Here is a 19,765-nt window from a genome sequence, read left to right as displayed (position 1 = left end):
TATCAAGTTAGGGTGGGATGGAAAAAGGATCCTACTAATTGTCTGCTTTTATTAAGAGTAAATTACTAATGAGATTAACAGCTGACTCCTTTAGATAGATAAGGAAGCTATTAAGAATGAGGGCAGCGGGGCGCCTGGGTGGCGCAGTCGGTTAAGCGTCCGACTTCAGCCAGGTCACAATCTCGCGGTCCGTGAGTTCGAGCCCCGCGTCGGGCTCTGGGCTGATGGCTCAGAGCCTGGAGCCTGCTTCCGATTCTGTGTCTCCCTCTCTCTCTGCCCCTCCCCCATTCATGCTCTGTCTCTCTCTGTCCCAAAAAAAAAAATAAATAAACGTTGAAAAAAAAAATTTATAAAAAAAGAATGAGGGCAGCTTCCAAAATTATCAAATTAAACATATGCACGTGCACACACACACACACAAACACACACACTCACATCACATCACATCACAGAAGGGGAGAAACAAAAGGCTAACAAATACAAGGGATGCTCAAATTTACTATTAATAAGAGAAATGCAACTATATCCCATTGGGGAAAAATTTCAAGTGATGGTAAGAATGATTCTCATATATGTTTTTCATAAACCTGTTTGCACTGCTGATATAAGATAAACAGGTATAGCCATTCCAGAAAGCAATATGGCAGTATTTACACCATGTACATATGCTATAGCCAGGCAATCCAACCCTGAATATATGCGCACAAAGACATCCTGACACAATGGCGCATCGCTTGTGGTGGCTGGGAGGTGGAGGCGTTCTGGATGCCCACCACTGGGGAAATGAATCAGCAAAATGTGATGGATACACACTTGGAATATTCTGCAGCTGCAAGAAGCAAACCAGCTGTACACAGAACATGGGTAGACGTTAGAGACCTCACGTGGGGTAAAATATGAAACCAAATGAGAACCATAATATAAAACACGAAAACAAGATGACACATTTTTTTAAATTTTTTTTTTAATGTTTTATTTATTTTTGAGAGAGACAGAGACAGAATGTGAACAGGGGAGGGGCAGAGAAAGGGAGACACAGAATCTGAAGCAGGCTCCAGGCTCCGAGCTGTCAGCCCAGAGCCCAACGTGGGGCTCGAACTCACAAGCCGTGAGATTGTGACCTGAGCCGAAGTCGGACGCCTAACCGACTGAGCTACCCAGGTGCGCCACAAGATGACACATTTTATACGTACTTTTAAGAATGGACACACTAGGGGCACCTGGGTGGCTCAGTCGGTTAGGCGTTTGACCGGCTCAGGTCACGATCTCATGGCTTGTGAGTTCGAGCCCCACGTTGGGCTCTGGGCTGACAGCTCGGAGCCTGGAGCCTGCTTCAGATTCTCTGTCTCCCTCTCTCTCTCTGTCCCTCCCCGGCTCATGCTCTATCCCCTCACCCCCTCTCAAAAATAAATAAACACTAAAAATTAAATAAATTAAAAAAAGAATGGACACATTAAACAAAGCACATATGTGGAACAGGAAAGTTGAAAAGGGTCAAAAGGTGTTAAGGATCAAAGGTGGAAAATGAACAAAAAACAAGAGAGTGAGGCTTTACCTGGGGGAGAACAAAAAACACATGCACACCCTCTCTAGAAGATGTTCTATTTCACCCAACTTTTCAGCTTCTCCGGGACGTGCCACCTAACAGCAGATAGGGACCTTAGCCTAATTCTTTGTCTTTTACCTCTTCATTTTTCCCACATGCCCCACATCTACCTGCTGGGTTCTCAACCAAGTAATCATTTGCTTCCTATGACTTGGTTCATCACAGAGAGATTCAGTTTCTTAAAAATTCAGAATTTTAGTAATCAGTAACACCTACTTCCACATTTCACAAATTCAGACTTGTTTTGTGATTTCAAAAGTGACACTTAAATACGCTCAGAGCATTTAGGGGCACTTAAGGAAACTGTATAACCTGTGACACTCAATGCTCACTTGGATGTATCTGTAATTTGGAAGTATGTGTTCCTATTATCATATGGATGAGAAAATGATAAGAGAAAGTCTTGCTTATACAAATAAATCCAGTAATTTAGCAGCAGGCCACAAATGAGAAGCTAGGGTAAAGCTGTGAACAGGGTAAAGCCCAGGATGATAAAGAAAGGCCTGAGAGCTAGTTCCACAGTTAGGAACAGACAACAGGTCTCCAAAATCCTAGGTCAGTGAGCTTCTTTCTTTCCACAAGGTGAATATTTGCGATCAGGTGTTTCCCAAAATGGTCCCTTTCTGGTGAACCCAGTGTCTTTACTGTAAGTAACGATACACAGCCCTGTGATGCCTGCTGTTAATTTTCAAGCGGGGAGCACCAAAAACTCACCTATCAGTGATGGAAAAAGATACAGTCAAGGGTACAAGAAATCAGGGACTTTTGGAAAAGTAGTTGGTAGTTCCATACTTTCATATTTATCACATGAAATACAAAAAGGCAGAAGAATATTTACCTTTTAAATATTTTTCTACAACTGAATAGAGGCCTCAGTGTGGAAAGTCCAATACGATATGGCCATAGTTCCCTGAATTAAAACCCCTACCTTCTTTATTTATTAATCACATGTTGCCATCACTGTGGTACTAGAAAATTAAATTAGTTCTCACTGACAAACTACCTAAAGGAAAAAAAGAAAAAAATTGCAAAGGCCCCCAAAATGTAACATAGTCCCAGAAGAGTGAGTTACAATGTCCATTTTAGTTTCCCCGAGGTCTAAATTTCCTCAGGCACCTTCTGTGATCTTTTATTTAGAGGGAAAAATATTCAGCTACCGCCTATACTTTCTCCTTCAGGCATTTAGCCCCAAAGAAAGAGGAAACAGGAAAGTATTTCTAAAGAAAGCCCAAAATTCAAGAAATGAAGAAACAGATTAAAATGGAAGTGATTTTTGCAAGAGGTTGAAAATGGTGTCATTTAGAGTAACCCTGGATATACAGATTCCTTGTGACTAACTGTAATCTTTCATAAAGCATTGGAATTCGTATTGATGGAAAAAGCTTCCAGCTATAAGAAAACAAGAGCAGCAGCAATAAACAACACTGATCTCTTTTCTCAAAGAAGCACTATTCATGGACAAAGGAATTGAAGTGGAAAAATAACTTCAGATTTAAATCTACTCTGTAGAGTGATTCACACAAACATACACAGAAAACGGGCTTAAATGATAATCACCTGAACAAAGTACAATAAACCTTGCGTAATGGCACATCTCCCTGGTCGAAGGGACTTCATGCACTTAGCAATAACCTAAAGAGGTCACCGAGAGGGGCATCTCATCTAACACAAGTCCACTTAACCACTTCTGCCAAAAGAGATTCTAAAAATGCTGAAAGGTCTCCAGATAAGACTCCAAAGTCACACCCAGGAACACATTTCAAAGCTCAGTAGCCCACACTAGCAGGAAATGAGTCCAGGTAGGTAACTTAAATCACCCACCCTAGGGATTTAACTTGTTTCTTCTCTTTTTGATTTCCGAGGGTAACTGCTGATCCAGCTTCAGCGACAAGCTCTTGCCTTACTGGAAATGCATTATCAAATTGCTCTCAGGATGAGCTGCTGTTCTGCCTGACCTTTGCTTCTGGTTCTCCCTTTACAACACTCCAGACTCACCGGTGGCTCCCCAGGAAACCCTCTGCATCATGAAAAAAAGTCACGTGCAGAGAAGAGCAAAGAGGCACCTTCATATTAATTGCAGTGCATCATGGGGTCTCTGAGATATCCAGGAGTGGTGGAGGAAACCGAGAGCAATTCTCAAAAGGGTATAAGAAGACCCAACGATTCCTTTCTAAGTATGTATCCTAAAGATATTCCCTAACATCAACATCTATTTACTAATAGTACAAACATCTATTTGCAAGGGTGTTCACTGCAGCCCTACTTATAATAGGGAAAAACTAGAAGCAACCTAAAAGTCCAATATTAACGGCATAATTGTTTAAAATTATGAGCACATTGAGTGGAATATTATTCATCCGTGAAAAGTAATCCTGTTACATGAGTACTAACACAAATATTTTTATGATGCAGTATATTATATTAAGAAAGTAGGCTGGGTGCCTGGATGGCTCGGACGGTTGAGTGTCCGACTTCAGCTCAGGTCATGATCTCACGGCTCGTGAGTTTGAGCCCCGCGTCAGGCTGTGTGCTAACAGCTGGAAGCCTGGAGCCTGATTCGGATTCTGTATCTCCCTTTCTCTCTGCCTGTCCCCTGCTCACTCTCTCGCTCTCTCTCTTTCTCTCTCAAAATAAATAAACAATGAGGGGCACCTGGGTGGCTCAGTCGGTTAAGCATCCGACTTTGGCTCAGGTAATGATCTCGTGGTTCAGGAGTTCGAGCCCCACGTCGGGCTCTGTGCTGACAGCTCGCGGAGTCTGGAGCCTGCTTCAGTATCTGTGACTCCCCCTCTCTCTCTGTCCCCTCCCCAGCTCATGCTCTGTGTCTGTCTCTCAAAAAATAAATAAACGTTAAAAAAATTTTTTTAGGGGCGCCTGGGTGGCGCAGTCGGTTAAGCGTCCGACTTCAGCCAGGTCACGATCTCGCGGTCCGTGAGTTCGAGCCCCGCATCAGGCTCTGGGCTGATGGCTCAGAGCCTGGAGCCTGTTTCCGATTCTGTGTCTCCCTCTCTCTCTCTGCCCCTCCCCCGTTCATGCTCTGTCTCTCTCTGTCCCAAAAATAAATAAACGTTGAAAAAAAAAATTTTTTTTTTTAATTTTTTTTAAATAAAAAAATAAACATTGAAAACAAAAGTAGATTGTGGGACTACAAGTACAGACTTCTGATTTATGTTCAAGTGTATATATATTTGCATGTGTGTCTAAAAATACCAGTCCAGAAAAATACATACCCAGATCCTGGTAGTGGTTATTTGCTGGGTAATAAAAGTTTGATATTTTTGCCCCTATATGTTTACCTATGAATATTTTCCAATTTTTCTCTGAAGTAAGCATATACTGCTTCTGTAGTAGAAAAAAAAATCTAGTAGTTATTTTATCCTTGGAAACTTCTTAAGGAAGACAACTAGGTGCTTTGTACAAAACTAAGTATAAAAACACAACAGTGCAGACAACAAAGAAAGTAGGGTCTAGACAAGGGTCCATTCCAAAATGGGGGATGTGGCAAAGACATGGCGAATGAAAAGATAAGCGAGGGTTGAGAGTCAACGGTTTCTCTTCTGTTCTGCGTGACTTCTCTAAAGCATTTGACACTCACTTCTCTAGAATGTCACTCCCGGTTGGTTTCTTCCCATCCGCTTGCCTGTCCCTTCAGTTTTGGCTTCCACTGCTCTACATGTTACCTGAGGCTAACCTCTGCTCTCGCTCTGTAACTGTATGCTCCACTAATCTCTCTTCTGGCTCTCTGAATGAATGTCCAATGTCCACAAGTCCTGCAGACCCATTCAACTCCACATGTCGAAAACCGAATTCCTCACCCTCTCCCCACCAGCCTGCTTCTTTCCCAGGATTCCTTCTCTCTTTTCAATGACATCATCATGCACCCAAAATAGACATCTCGAGATTATTTTTAACTCCTCCCTAATATCCTTCAAGCAATTTAGAACAAATTATGTCCAGGGCGCCTGGGTGGCTCAGTTGGTTGAGCGCCTGACTTCGGCTCAGGTCAATGATCTCGCAGTTCATGAGGTCAAGCCCCACGTTGGGCTCTGTGCTGACAGCTCAGAGCCTGGAGCCTGCTTCGGACTCTTTGTCTCCCTCTCTCTCTGCTCCTCCCCCTCTCACACTCTGTCTCTCTCTCAAAAATAAACATTAAAAAAAATTTTTTTTTAAAAAAGAACAAATTATATCCACCATCTAAATACCGCTGGTATCTGTTATCTTCTCTTTTTTTCTCGCAGCCCTAACCCAATCCTCATCATCCCTAACCTGCATCTGATACCTCTTCCTTCTTTCTAGTTCAAAACATACGTTCATTATTTCATCCTTGGGCAAGGCAATCTAGTACCCACCCCACCCCTGTTTAAAACAAAGTCCAAACTGCTTTCTGCTCTGTACGAGGCTCTTCAAAATCCAGTTCCAGGGGCGCCTGGGTGGCGCAGTCGGTTAAGCGTCCGACTTCAGCCAGGTCACGATCTCGCGGTCCGTGAGTTCGAGCCCCGCGTCAGGCTCTGGGCTGATGGCTCAGAGCCTGGAGCCTGTTTCCGATTCTGTGTCTCCCTCTCTCGCTGCCCCTCCCCCGTTCATGCTCTGTCTCTCTCTGTCCCAAAAATGAATAAACGTTGAAAAAAAAAATTAAAAAAAAAAAAATCCAGTTCCAACTTATCTATCCAGCTTAACCATCCCCCCATCACCAACAACTACATCATGCCCCCCCCAAATACACACACTCCAGACCCACCAAGTCTCCACCGAGTCCCCCAAGCACGAAATGCATGCCGTGTCCACGTGTCCCTGCATCCCATTGCTACTGTCTGTAAACTCCCCTCTCTCTTCTCTGCTTAGAGTCCATTCTTTAGCATCTTTCTCAATACTCTTTCCTCTCTGAAAATGAAGCCTCAGCCTCACTCCTGTGTGGTCATATTTTCCACCTTGCTTTCACATTACACACATTCCTCTCTTATACTTTTCATCCCCCTTCTTAAGCTGCTCGTATCCCCACAGGAGACTATGAATTGGGCCACTGCCCCGGTCCTCTGCAGAAGTTAGGAAGGCTAAGTACTCACTTCCCCAGTCTCTCTTGCAGCTAGGGATGGTGCTCACAGGACATAGCCCGGCTGATGAAGCATCAGCACAAAACTGCTAGGCAATCTCTGCATAATTGTTGTGTTTTCCTGAGAGTAGAAGAAAAAAAAAAAAAAAAAAAAACAGCTTACACCTCCCTCTGCCTCTCACCTTGATATCCAGAGCTGCAGAAGCTATCTTGTCAACATGAGGGCAAAAGCAAGAGCACCACAGATATTACAGCCCCAATGTCACACAGCTCCTGAACAACACTGGCAGTCACCAATCTGCAGACTTATTAGCTGAGAAAAATCAACCATGGTTTTTCTAGCTATGTTTCAACACTGTCTGTTGCCTGCCACCTTCCGAACTGATATTTTTATCAACCAATTAACGTAGCAATAACTACTGGAGACCTACCAGTCTCCTGACACTATACTATTTTTATTTGTTTTGCTTTCTCTAATCTTTAGGCGTCATCCTTTCTATTTGCAGAATCGAATGTTGACGTGCTGAAAAATTAAGTAATCTCTCAAACATCACACATAGCTGTGAAGTTTCTGCGCCAGGATTCCAACCCAAAAGAGCTGCCTGATTTGAAAGATTGTCCTTTTCACCACTTTTGAAGATGGATGCAATGAAGCTAGACCAAGGAAAGAGTTGCTGAAGACAACATGGGTTTGTGAGCCCAGCAAATGAGAAAATCCGTATCAGCTAAATCCATTTACTAGTTTACTGTTGACTTAGTGGTGGGGGATAGAAAAAAAAAAAAAGCCTTGCTAAAGGTGGTAATAGAGGAATTCTTTCTAGGCTGTCCTCACAAGAATTACCAATCCTGCCACTATTTGTCACAAGAGATTGGATTCTCCTCTTTAAAGCCAAAAATGGTTACTGCCCAGTGCTCCATTTTCTTCAAGATGCTTGCAAATTCATTCACAAAGGAGACCTGTGTTCAAAGGAAGAGTAAGGAAAAGGTTGTTTAAAGCATTTGTGAGCAAAGGCACCACGTGAAAGAAAATGCCTCTGCTCAGAGAGTGAGGAGGCCATATTTGGGATCAGGAATGATTTTAAAAGGAGTAGGAAAACACCGCCATAGTGTGATTTAAGGATCGAGAAATGCGTGAGTTAATTTAGCCTAGAGATAGGAGACCAAAAAGACAAATACCCTCCCCATATTACTCTTAGTCTGATGCACACCATATTGTGGAAGAAAGGCAAGAGCGATGTACCAGATGGCATATATTTAAATCTCGGTTCCACCACTAACTGTGCCCTGCTCTCTGAAACACAATTAGCTTAATGGTCAAATGAGGGCGATACACTTACCTTCTAAGGTTTCGTGAGGATTATTAAATGAGATAACAGATAAGCAAAGCACTTAGGTCAATGCCTGGCCCCAGTAAGCGTCAGGTAAGTGGTGTGGCTGATGATAACAATAGCAATTAGGAAGCAATGACAACAGCAATTGCTCAGAAGCACCACAACTAGATGGTGATCATGTCAACACTGGGGACAAAACACGTGGTTTAGACATGCAAGTGGTAATACTACGGGGCCCAGGGACACACAATTAAGTCCAAGAACACTTTGGGTAAACAAGGTGACTGCTTCCTGTGGAAGGGTTGATATCTTGAAGACCTCACATTATTCTAGAATAATCCTAAAAAAAAAAGATGCTGGGCATTTATGTTTTATCAGTCCAAAGTGGTGGCTCCTACCCCCACCACTTATCAATAGCGTAAACAGCTTGCGATGGGCTTGACCATCAAATATGAAATTCTGTGTTTCATGCTAAAATTTTTACAATGGGTTTGGGCTCACATTATTTTCACCTGGACTCATAAAGTGAAGTAATATTAACTTCTGTCACAAAATCTCACATATGCATATTTTCAGATCTCATAAAATGTGACGGTTCCCAGGCAGGCCAAATTCTGAAGTCTGGCATCTCAACTGAGTAGACATAGTCGTCTCTCCATCAAAAGCCATCCCAACACCCAACCCCACTCCTAGAGAACACACCTATATCTGGGAAGCTGATGCCCCATGAGGTCACATTTCTCAGCTACGTTGGACAAGCCATAGCCTGTGACAAGTTCTGTCCTACAGAATCTTAGTGACGTTGCCTCCTCCACACTGTTCTCCCTTCCTCAGACTGGATGCAAAGGACAGTTTGGCCTTCAGGGATGGCAAACCATCAGAGGGAAGGAGTGTGGATCCCTGCCTCAGTGCATAAAGAGAAGCCACCACTGACTGAGAAACATACATCTTGGATAGGAACATGAGTGAGAAATTAAGTTTTATCGTGTTTGAGACATTATACATCTTTAGGTCTTTTCTTTTCTTTCTTTCTTTCTTTTTTTTTTTTTTTAACAATAGTTCAAGAGAACCATAGTTCTCTTAGTTAGGAGGAAAGCTACACAAAAGAGTTGAGTCCATAGGACCAGGTGGGATACTTAAGCAACCAATGAAATCTAGATACATGTAATTGCACACCTTTAGGAGAATGTTTAGAAATTGAACAACTGGCCTCCACTACAACGTCCAGCCAGTATACCTGACAGGTGTTACTAACAGAGAAAAAAAAAACCTCTGAATCCATCGGGCGTATGGATGGATGTCATACCTGTTTATGTGAAAAGCCTAGGGTAGTTATGGCCTCCATAGGTTTAGAAAGGATCTCTGCTGCAGGTTCCATCTCCGCGCAAATGAAAACTCAGGACAGGTAGTCATTTGAAGAATCTTTCCAAGTAGCTGGCCATAGGAGCCCAGCTCCGAGATTCTCACCTCTTGGTATTCACACCTTGTGTTATCTCCTGCCACACTGAAGAGGGCTGAGCTGTGTAACCAGTAGGGTACTGCAAACATAACACAGTGTGACTTCCCAGGGTAAGTCATAAAGACACTGTGACTCTCACTTTCCTCTCTCTCCGAGCATTTGTTCTGGGAGAAACCTGCTGCCATGTCATAAGGATAACCAAGCAGCTCTTAAGGAGAAATTCACATGGCCAGGAGCTCAGGCCTCCTACTAACAACCAGCACTAACTTGGCAGCCACATGACTAGGCCATATTGGAAGCTGGTCATCCAGGGGCACCTGGGTGGCTCAGTTGGTTAAGCATCCGACTTGGGCTCAGGTCATGATCTCACAGTTCGTGGGTTCAAGCCCCCGCATTGGGCTCTGAGCTGACAGCTCAGGACCTGGAGCCTGCTTCAAATACTGCCTCCCCCTCTCTCTGCCCTGTCCCCGTTCGGGCTTTCTCTTTCTCTCTCTCAAAAATAAATTAAAAAAAAAATTAAAACTTGTTTAATCCAGCCCCAGTCAAGCCTTCATACTGCTGCAGCCCTAGCTAACATCTGTGTGCTACGGCTCCTTGAGAGACCCTGATCTGCTAAGTTCTGTGAATTCCTGACCTACAAAAACTGGTAAATAATCGGGGCGCCTGGGTGGCGCAGTCGGTTAAGCGTCCGACTTCAGCCAGGTCACGACCTCGCGGTCCGTGAGTCCGAGCCCCGCGTCGGGCTCTGTGCTGACGGCTCGGAGCCTGGAGCCTGTTTCCGATTCTGTGTCTCCCTCTCTCTCTGCCCCTCCCCCGTTCATGCTCTGTCTCTCTCTGTCCCAAAAATAAATAAACGTTGAAAAAAAAATTTTTAAAAAAACTGGTAAATAATAAATGCTTACCAATTTTAAGCCACTAATTTGGGGGGGGGGGGGCTAGATTTTCTTATGGAGCAGTAGATAACCAATTCATTAGCTTGTTTTAGAAGAAGAGAGAGAGAAAGGAATGGGGAAGGAGAGCAGAGGGAAGGGGGAGGGTAGGAGGAGGGAAAAGAGAGAGCTAGATAGCTCTACCTAAGGCTGAAAAGCTTTGCCTACCTCTAGTTGTTTTTAATGTTCCCTGGAATGGGGTGGTTCAGTCGGTTAAGCATCCAACTTCAGCTCAGGTCATGATCTCACGGTTTGTGAGTTTGAGCCCCGCATCGGGCTCTGTGCTGACAGCTCAGAGCCTGGAGCCTGCTTCTGATTCTGTGTCTCCTCCTCTCTCTGCCCCTGCCATGCTCATGCTCTCTCTCTGTCTCTCAATAATGAATAAACATTAAAAAAAAATTAAGGTTTCCTGGAAATAGGGAGGACTGTGCCAGAGGTCATGGAAGTAATATATTGGGTTTCCTTCAACCCAGTCATATGATGAAATCAGTTCTGTACGTGTAACACACTCTTTTGAACATGGCAGCAAAGACTTTATTCATGAACTGATTACTGGCTCATCTGAACAGAAAATTCAAAGGTTTCTTTCTGTGTGTGTGTGTGTGTGTGTGTGTGTGTGTGTGTGTATCCTGGTGGACTGGAAAAAAACATGGCTAATTGAACATAGCAGATACTTCATTCAGGAAATCAGACACTATTTCTTAAGAGCCTCACATTTCACATAAAATGAAGACTTCAGGGCAATTTATGCTCGTGCTGCTACACGGGACACTGAGTCTCTCCCATCCCATGATTGAGAACCCTCACACAAGACTACTTCAGTTTTATCTTTCTTGACTGAGGGCACTTAAGAGGTGGGGGCGGGGATCTCAGTGCCTCCACATAGCGACTAGCTGGCTTGTTGGAAATGTCACAGTGTTTGATCACACTGGCATGATTACTGAGGACTAGAAAGCAAGGAACTTACAGTGGCTCATTTCTCTCTTTACAGTTTGCAGGAACCGTCACTCGCCCTTACGTTATACTAGCTGACACACTGGCGAGGCCTAATAGCGGAACCCCACATCAGAAAAGTGTATCAGGAAGACCCAGAACATAGCCGAACAAGACAGGGCCATACCTTAGCGTATACTACCAAGGGCAGAGCCCAGCAATGTTTGACGACTGTTGAGTAGGAGTCACTGTTGTGACCAGCAGTCGGTGGCACAATTCCAGTCTGTGGGGAATCCTCCTTTGAAATGTTTGTGTTGTTGTTGTTATTTCCAGCCTGATTTTTTCACAAAATAGAAATCTAGCAAATATTAAAAAATGACATGGTATTTTTTTTAATAAGCTAGTAGATAATTTCCATGAACCTCTAGTAGATAATTTCCACGAACACCGTATCACTTTTTAACAAAATCAATTTGTGTGTATAGGGTCTTCTTTGCCTTTGAGGTTGCAGAAGGCATATAAACCAAATACTTAAGTGCATCCTGCAATGATTCCCAATCTGGGTCCCAATCTGAAGATAATATTGGGCTTCCTCATCATTGTAAAAAAAAAAAAAAATGCAACAGGAATTACACATTTGCCCAGGATGGATAAGGCTATCTGGGTCAAATTAAACAGAGGGAAGTACACTGGCCCCCGAGGTCCAAAGGAGGACCAGTGCCTGTTTTTCTAAACAAAATCTCATCGGAGTGCAAACTGTCTGCAAGTGCTTCCACTAGACAACACCAAAGCTGAGTAGCTGAGACAGAGGCTATATGGCTCAGAAAGCTGAAAATAGTTGCTCTCTGGCCTTTCGCACGAAGAGTTTGCCAACCCCTGAAATAAAGTATCACACTTCTCACTTTGGGCTCAGAATGTTTAGACTGATGTCGGACCCTTTCCTGGTTATGTCATGTACACTGGTCCCTAATTTCTTGGATTAATAACGTTAAAATAACAAATGTGGTAGATCGAATCTTTCAAGATTTTGGGTGGAGTCAAAAGAAATTCCCTTCTTAACCAAGTTTTGCTGCCTTACTCATGCTTGCCGAAATTTTAAAAGATGGAATCTGGACTGTTCATCCACTTGTTCAACAGCTTTTAAACCACTGGGTAAGTTTAAGTAGCTGCCTTTTTTCCAACATGTCTTACTTAGTTGGTCACCAATACTTTCTAGGGCTAAATAGTCTTAGCCTTATATTGTGTTTTTAAGAAGAAAACATGTAAACTACTTCAGACACAGTGTTTTTCTTGATGTGAGGTCATAAGCACGGATTAATCCATATCGTACAAGATAAGAAAGTGCTTGTAGCAAAATTTAATAAGAGTGTAACAGCTACAGGATTTGAACTCGCTGGTTTGGAAACACAAAGCATATACATTTTGGCAGTTAAAGAGAAAACCTTCGTTACAGTCTAGGGAAGAGGATTCCCATCTTACACCTTCAAGGCAACAGAAAGAGTCTCAACGAGTGTCAGTTTTGTTACAAAGACGATACTTGGAATCCTCGGTATAAAGAACTTTCTCCTCAGACTCATCTCTTCTTAGATCTGGCAAAAGTTTGAATTTACCTATGTGGGAACCCTGGCACTCTATTACAAGGAAAAGGCTTAGATGTTTTCTGCTTCACACACCTACTCAAAATATTATCCACATAATGTATATACAAAGTCAAGACCCAAATATCTAGAACATTCCCTAGACCAGGGTTTCTCAACCTTGGCACCACTGACAGATACTTTGGGCATGATGATTCATCACTGTAGGAGGCTGCCTCACGCACTATAGGATGTGTAGCAGGCATCCACGGCCTCCGCGGTAAACACCCAGAGGACCCCACCCTGGATGACAACCAAAAGTGTCTGCAGAGATTACTGAATGTCCCCAGAAGCAGGGGCGGGGGGGGGGGGGGAGCACAAACAAACCGGCCCTGAGCTGAGGACCACTGGGCTAGTTCCTCTGGGCTGGTTTCTCTCTCCGATTGTCATCTTTTGCTGTAGTACCCAGATTCCCTTCCCACAATGTAATCAACATGGAGAAGGCATCCACCGCGAGCCTCCCTTTTCAACTCCGTGTGTTCAAACCCCTCCCTGATTCAACAGCCGTGAGGCACAGCCTCTTGTCACTGATCGGGGCAAACATCTAAGTAGCCTGCGTTTGCTACAGGGTCCCCTGCGATAGATTATCGCCTTACATATTGCACATTAACAGAATTTCTTATGACAGAGCCAACAGTCGAATGTGGTTGTTTTCCTTGAGATCCTTTTAAATCCCCAATTCAATTACCGTGCTCATTTTTCTGATGAATCATCAGCAGAAAGCCAGACTATTTTTCAGAGAGTGATATGATCCTCAGCTGGAACATTACTTCTGTCGGACTCTGCTTTACCTACTTGGCACTAAACACAAGGTCTGGCTCTGAAGAAGGTTAGACCTTAGTACTTAAGGCAGCACAAAATTAACCCCTTCTAGAACTTCTGGTTTCTTCAAGACAGCTTCTACAACCGCCACCAAAAGAAAAAGGGAAAAAGTAAAACTAAATAATGGAGCCAAGTGTGTGGTGTTACTTTATTATTGTATTTCTACATCTGATAGCCTCAGAGATGCCAATCTCAGCTCTAGGCCACAATTAAACTGATGCATCAAAAATAAAGACTTCACGTCTGTCTTCAAACATCACAGCAGCAGGGAAATGTTAAGTCTTCGGGATTGCTTTTCCCTCAAGGATTTCCTTTCTTCTCTGCCTCTTGTTCCTTCACTAGAGGGACACACACCAGCGAAGCAACATGTGACATGTTGATATTGTCGCAGACAGCAAATCCCCACAGAATTCAGGAACTGTGCCATCAATGAGCGGGTTTCTTTGAACTCCAAAATGGCCTAAAAGCTGAAAGTAGAAGAAACGCTGGACACGTGGCCGTCCCACACTCAGGCTGTCGCTCTCTGAGCTGAGAGCCTTTGTTACCGCAGCAGGCAGGTAACATGGGCACGTTTCTGAGTGCAATGAGACCGGGAGGAGACAGTGGTTAAATCAAGGAGGCCCCAGGGATTAAAACCCACCCGTCGGCCGACTTTCCCTGAGCCTTGCTCCCCGGACACCCGCCTCTCTGAGTTGCCTGAAGCTGTTGACAACACAGACACCAGGATTCCATCCTTCACCTCAAGACCTCCCAGTGGTGAAAACTGAACCCTCCCTGATGCATAAGACTCCAAAATGAGCTCCAGTTCCTGTCTTTAGCTCAAACATAAAGAAATAAGAAGGGAATGACTAATGGGCAATTATGGTTGCCTTGGCTACAACTCTAACTTTTGGCAGATATATTAATTTTTTGGTACCTCTGTGTGTTTAATACTTGTTTAAATAGTACATAAAAATACCCAAAGGTGTCAGGATTATCGGCCTCACCATAGGCCTTTTTCTTTCTTGACGATTCTTCCGTGACTGCATTCTCACTCCCTGGTCCAGATTACCTGCCACAGCTGGGGTAGAGGAAAGCGTGGTCCCGTGGTCCCGTCTCTCACCATTTTCCATGCATTGCTACATTCTGAATGTGATGCCTAGGGGCCTCCCAGCTAACTGGATGTGTAAACAAAAGAGTTTCAAATCACTTCAAGGTGTCATTCAAATTCTCATCCTCGCTAACAGGGAGGAAATTCACCACACCCACCCTGGGGCCATTTTCCCATCTCCTTTCCTGCTGACACGCAAGTAATGTGCTAGACAAAGGCACAGCAAGTCCCATATTAGCATCTTTTAGGACTAACTCCCCAGTCCTTCCTCCAATCTTAACAAGATCACTCTTCTCACTCATGAATGGAAAAAAAAAGAAATACAAAAGAGATCTAAAAACGTAGTTTTCATTATCAGACTTTTTTTTTTTCATATCCTCTCTTTTTCTTATTTATCCACACCTGAAACCCCTAGTAATCATAATGAACTTGGAATGATATTTAGTGAGATACAAAAAAAAACGAAAAAAGAAATATAGGCCACCTTCAAAGGGTATGACTTTGTAACTTAGTACTCCTTATCCATTATATAATTAGAAAATTATTTCCTGCATTGTTGTTGCAAGCACAGGGGCTCTGTGATGATATCAGACTGGGGCTCTCAGCAAGACTCCTCTGCCTGTGGGTTCTGACAAGTGTCATTACAGTAATCCCTACAGTGAGAAGACAATCATTAGTAAATGGCAAAGAAGAGGTGTCAATGGTGCTTCAGCCACAGGTTCAACTACCCACTAATAAAGGCTTTGACCTTGGATAATAGAAAAGCCATCTCTTGGAACCACTTTACCAGAGACTGTTTTCTATAACAGCCAAGGACAAATACCAAGATTCAGTGGAACACCTAAGTAAAAATAGCAACACCACTAGACAAAATTTTTGAATGAGATCTTCCTCCAGGCAGCCTCTACATACAACCATGTAAGTAGTTCAAAGGCAATTAGTAAGTAATTCACCAAGAACCTAAACCAAACCTTAGGAACCTGTAAAATCTCCATCCTTGTCAAAGGACTGGTATCTCAAAGGGATTTCTGTCAACAATGGCTAGGGCAGGCCTAGAGGGGGGAAGTCACAGTCTGTGAGATGGTTACCCAATAAAACTTTCTGCAATGATAGAAAGTTGCCCAGCAGGACGCCTTTGGACTTAGAACTTTTGAGCACCTAAAGTGTGGCTGGTACAAATGAAGAAGTGAATGTGTAATTTTATTTCCTTGTAATTCCATTTAACTCTAAACAGCCGTATGTGTCTACTGACTACCATACTAGATAATGCAGGTCTGGAAACCGAGGAGGGGAGTGCTGAGGACTGAGTGTCCTGTGCAGGCAAGTGAGGAAGTTCTGCCAGGAAAGCCGTAAGCCCAGGGCAGGCAGAGCCCCCTCCAACTGACTGTCAAAGAAAGTCTGCGTCCGAGGTTGAGGCTGAATTCATTAGGAAAGTGTGCTCTGGTGAACGAGAGACGTGGCACAAGAACACAGAAAGGGGAGTTGGTGGCACGTGTGTTGTGATTTCACAAAGCCAGTATGGGGAGAACACACCTGCTAGAAGTAGAGAGAAGCAGAGCAGGTGACCAGGTTCTGAGGCCATTAGATAGACAGCAAATCTAGAAAAGAGACTGGTTTGTAGTTATTTCTTTACCGCCCTAAGTGGATGCTAACCAGAAACATGGTTAGGCAGGGACTGTCAATATGTGCCTGTAGCCAGACAGCCAGGGGGCCACTGGTGTCATATTATTTATTTAGCTATTTATTTATGATCTGTCATATTTATTCAGTTTAGTTACTCGCTTAGTGTCTGTCTCTCCCAGCAGAATGTGTGCTGCATCAGAACATGGACCATTCTGGGCTAGAAACTAGGCATTAAATAAAAGATTGTCAGAAGGAGTTGTCAAAAATATATTTGCAGGTCCCCTACATGCAATGTACTGTGTTAGGCTTGGAGAAAGAGCCGTGAAAAAGACAAACCTGGTCCGTGTCCTCATGGCTTATATTCAATAGCTAATTATACAATTAAGAATGTATGATACCATATTGACAGGGATCTCACACACGGTAGACAGGGGAAGGTGCAAACAGGGAAAAACTTCTTTGAAGTGTTGAACTGAACTTTGAAGGCTGAATTGGGACTAACTGGGTGAGAGGGAAGTGAAGGGGGTGGGGGAGAGAGTATTCCAGGCAAAGTAAATTGCTTCGGCAAAGGCTCTGGGTAGGACAGGGTGAACTCCAGAAACTTAAATAAATGAAAACAAAAACACCAATATTACTGTCATCCAAAGAGCAAGCAAGGCAGAGTGGCAGGAGAGCTGACTGTCAGGGTCAGTTGGTGATGTTCCCAAAGTACTGCAGCCAAAACTCAGCCCCTTGGACCTCTCAGGAGCCTGAACCCACCCAACATTACCTGAGGGCATCCTTCCCAGGAATGACCACACGGTCCTGTGGACCCCAGATTCAATCACCTTTAACTCTAATGAAATAATCTTGTTCAATTTCTTAAATAGGGTCACAGAAAACCGGGGGGGGGGGCTCATTTATCCGACAAAATCGAAGAGACTTATGCACACACTCAGAGTTTTGTAAGAGCTTATAAAACACTCTGCTCATGTACTACTGAATTTGTTTCCAATCTAGACAGTCCTTAGAGAAAAATACTATCCCCATTTCACTGCTGACAACCCTAAGTCTCAAAGAAAATGTGACTTGTCCAAGAGTTCAGTTAGAAAGGGCACAACCAGGATTCAAGGTCATAGCACCCAAGTCCCATGATCTTCCCCTACATGGGCGGCTTCCTTCCAACTGAGAGTCCCAGGGAAAATACTGAATCTGATCCTTAGTGACGCCAACTCCACCAACCATGCAATTTTTTTTGACTCTTTTTAAGTTTTTATTTAAGTTCCAGTTAACATACTGTAATATTAATTTCAGGTGTAGCATATAGTGATTCAACACTTCCAAAACATCTGGTGCTCATCACAATAAGGGCATCTCTGAATCCCCATCACCTATTTAACATTCCCCCCACCCACTCCTACCTCCTCTGGTAACCATCAGTTTGTTCTCTATAGCTAAGAATTGCTTCTTGGTTTGCCTCTCTTTTTTTCCCTTCGCTCATTTGTTTAGTTTCCTAAATTCCACATATGAGCGAAATCATATGGCATCTGTCTTTCCCTGATTGACTTATTTCACTTAGCATAATAATGTCTGGCTCTATCCATGTCGTTGCAAATGGTAAGATTTCATTCTTTTTCATGGCTGATGTGTGTGTGTGTGTGTGTGTGTGTGTACACACATATATACGAAATTACCACTTCTTTATCAATTCATCATTCAGCGGACACTTGGGTGGTTTCCATAATTTGGCTATTGTAGGTAATGCTACCATAAACATTAGGATGCATGTATCCCTTTCAATGAGTATTTTTTGTATTCCTTGGGTAAATACCTAGTTGTACAATTGTAGAATTGTAGTTCTTTTTAACAGTCTCCATGCTGTTTTCCAGAGCAGCTGTACCAGTTTGCATTCTGACCAACAGTACAGTAGGGTTCCCCTATCTCCACATTCTCACCAACACCTGTTGTGTCTTGTGTTTTCGATTTTGGCCATTTGCAGGTATAAGACGATATCTCGCTGTAGTTCTGATTTGCATTTCCCTCATGATAACTGATGTTGAGCATCTTTTCATGTGTCTATTAGCTATCTATGTCTTCTTTGGAAAAATGTCTATTCATGTTTTCTGCTCATTTTGCAATTGGATTATTCATTTTTGGGGTGTTGAGTTTTATACATTTTCTATATATTTTGGATCCTAACCTTTATGGAATATGTCATTTGCAAATATCTTCTCCCATTCTACAGGCTGCCTTTTAGACTTGTTGATTTGTTTCCTTTGCTGTGCACAAGCGTTTTATTTTGATGTAGTACCAGTAGTTTATTTTTGCTTTTGGTTCCCTTGCCTCAGGAGGCATATCTAGAAACAATTTGCTATGGCCAACGTCAAAGAAGTTACTGCCTGTGTTCTCCTCTAGAAGTTTCCAACCATGCATTTTTAAAAAAAAAAAATTTTATTGAGGTTTTTGTCCTGCCGGTGAAGGCACCTCCCCCCCAAAGAGCCTCTTCTTCTCTAGCCAGGGAGACCTTCTCAGCAACTTCCTAAAACACACTTACTTCAGAGTGGGAGGCCATAAAGAGCTGCTTTGGAAAGTTCTATAGCCACTTATTCAGAAAAGTTATGACATTCGTCCAATTCAAATGCAGAGTCTTGTTTTCAACTATTTTTTAAGTCAATCTGGAGAACCTGGAATCATTCACAGGGCCTCATTAGTTCTGAAATAGAATGAGTCATTTTCAGACTTCATGGATTGAATGCCCCAAAGCACTTTCAACAGTGACAGCTCTCATATCCCGAGAGTCTGCAATGGTCCACCAAGTTATGCATGTGTCCTGTAATCAGAGTGACCTACTGTCCTGGGAGCGAATGAGTGGTCACTCTCCAGGCAATTCAGTCCTCATAACACTCAGATGTGGTAATAACTAGGGACTTACCAATCGCCTTAACTGATAAGAGGATTCAAACCAGTGTTCATGTGGTTTGCCCAAAGTCCTCAGAGCTTGTAGGGTCAAAACTGGGGTCTGAGTGGGGATCTGACTCCCAGGGGTTAGTCCTACCCTAGCCCTGTGGGTAACCACAGCACCACAATTTAGCTGAGTGAGATGGACATCTTTGGGTACTAAAATGTAAATGCATACCTCAAACCTTCTACTTCTCTGGAGAATTCTCACCTTTCTACCTTATGAAGTGGATAGGGTTTTTTCGGGACTGAAATAAAACTGGGAGCACTCTTTTTGCCTTAAGCTCAATGTCCTGATTTGCATGTCAATGCCAGCAGTGTTATTTCACCTAAGGGCTGCTTTTAAAA

At 43.2% G+C, this 19,765-nt stretch overlaps 1 protein-coding gene across 9 annotated transcripts in view; it reads right to left on the bottom strand.

Annotated features, from left to right (window-relative positions):
* The window catches only part of RBMS3 (RNA binding motif single stranded interacting protein 3), a 1,329,481-nt gene that overhangs the window by 1,299,848 nt on the left and 9,868 nt on the right, over nt 1-19,765 (bottom strand). The gene's annotated exons all lie outside the window — the stretch shown is intronic.

This window comes from Leopardus geoffroyi, chromosome C2 (assembly GCF_018350155.1).
Source record: "Leopardus geoffroyi isolate Oge1 chromosome C2, O.geoffroyi_Oge1_pat1.0, whole genome shotgun sequence".
NCBI lineage: Eukaryota > Metazoa > Chordata > Mammalia > Carnivora > Felidae > Leopardus > Leopardus geoffroyi.
The sequence above is the reverse complement of the archived record's forward strand: the minus strand, read 5'-3'. Positions and strand labels throughout refer to the sequence as shown.